We start from the raw sequence: 1,971 nt of genomic DNA, 5'->3' as shown, positions 1-1,971 counted from the left end.
CCCCTCCTTTCTGCTTTTAGCTCTCTCTTCAGGTCCTTCCTGGCTACCCTATAACTCTCAATCGCCCCAATTGAACCTTCACGTCTCATCTTGAGATAGGCCGCCCTCTTCCATTTAACAAGGGATTCCAATTCCTTATTAAACCACGGCTCCCTCACACGACCCTTTCCTCCCTGCCTGACAGGTATATAATTATCAAGGACACTCAATAGTTGCCCCTTGAACAAGTTCCACATATCATTTACACTCTTGCCTTGGAGTCTACTTTTCCAAGCCACACATCCTAAGTCATGCCTCACCGCATCATAATTTCCCTTACCCCAGCTATAATTCTTGCCCTGTAGTACACACTTATCCCTCTCCATCACGAGTGTAAAAATCACCGAATTATGGTCACTATCCCCAAAGTGCTCACCTACCTCTAATTCTAACACCTGGCCTGGTTCGTTACCCAGAACCAAATCCAGTATGGCCTCACCTCTTGTTGGCCTGTCTACATAAAGTTTGTGCTGAGCCTTTTACATAAGTTGAGCCTTCTACATAAGTTTGTGCTGAGCCTTTTGTGGATTCTGGATAAAGGTCGTGCATCATGTTTGAGGGCGTGTCAGCTAGCATTAATTGCTGAAAGTCTTCAATATCAACAATTGAACTATTGGTCTCCCTCAACCATTATCTCAGAGAGATGACACCATGGCTCTGTGGAGGAATCATTATGGATTCTGGCTTGTTAGAATAGGGTTTTGGGTCAATGCTGCAGTGAACTACTGAGTGCCCTGTCTGATCTCATGTTCATTATTGCTGAATCTAGTCTCTCTAAACACTGTTCAACTTAGTCAGAACTTGTGTGTACCAGAGAGTGGGGAGGGGGAAGTCATCCCCTTGCCAGCCTCTTCCCCATCCTGTTTACGACAGCAATTTTGGTCATAGTACCCCAAATAATTGCAGTGGAAAGTATAGACTTTCTTTCCAAGGGGTTCTTGGGTAGTTTAGACTTCTGGCTGAACAAGGGGCCCTCAACATCTGCTACGTTAGCATTTCCCAAACTCCTGCAAAAGTTATTTCAGACCTGGTCCAGGCTGTATTAGTGTAGTGATTGGAATGGAGTTGGCCAGGTGGATCTCATTGAGTATTAGATCCCTAATTGGGGTGGTTGACCTGGGCCAATTAGGGAGCCCTGGCTGGCAGGTATAAATAGGAGTATCAGAGAGTCTCAGGCGGGAGTAAATATGACTCTCTTAAGGAGGGAGTAACTCTGACATAACCCCCTTCGGAAGGTGTTGTTGCCGACTATGACATTTTCACGTATTTTTGGCGCATAGTTTGTGTCGTGCCTCCCCGCTGGCCCCGCCGGTAAGCCCAGCAGTCCTGGCTGCTGAGTGACCAAACGACCAGAAAGAGTACGAGACAGCGGTGGTCTATACTGACCTGCTCTCAAAAAACCAGTATGAGTCTTCCATTTTCAATGGAGCAGTCCGGCTGGGAAGCGTCCCGGAAAAACAACCTCCCCGCAATCTCGTCCACAACCGCGAGTTGCGATAAGTCATTAGGTTGCACATGTTTAAAATCCGCAACAAGGTCAATCTTGGTCCAGACCGAGGCAGCAACCTTGAGACGTTATCTCCTACCTTACATGGAGCTGAGACTGGTCACCCCTCCCAGGGCGCCGGCTCACCCTGTAATGGATGACATAGATAACGTTGAAGAAGGCACCGTAAGGGCAGCCCACCCTGCGGTTGAGACAAGCATACCCGCCCAAACTTTCTAGAACAAAAGTTATCGAGACATAAAGCAGGGTGCAGAAATGAAAAAGACTATAAATGAGACTGGCGAGGAAACAGCTGATGCAACTGCCTTCATGGAAGGAGTTGTTATCGAGCCAGTATGCGACAGAACATCTGTCTCAGAGGTAATCATCCACTATCCCGTTGATGGGCTGTTTTGCAAGGACTGTGACACTCTCTTCCCCACGGT

Source organism: Chiloscyllium plagiosum, chromosome 27 (genome assembly GCF_004010195.1).
Source record: "Chiloscyllium plagiosum isolate BGI_BamShark_2017 chromosome 27, ASM401019v2, whole genome shotgun sequence".
NCBI lineage: Eukaryota > Metazoa > Chordata > Chondrichthyes > Orectolobiformes > Hemiscylliidae > Chiloscyllium > Chiloscyllium plagiosum.
This window is presented reverse-complemented; position numbering follows the sequence as displayed.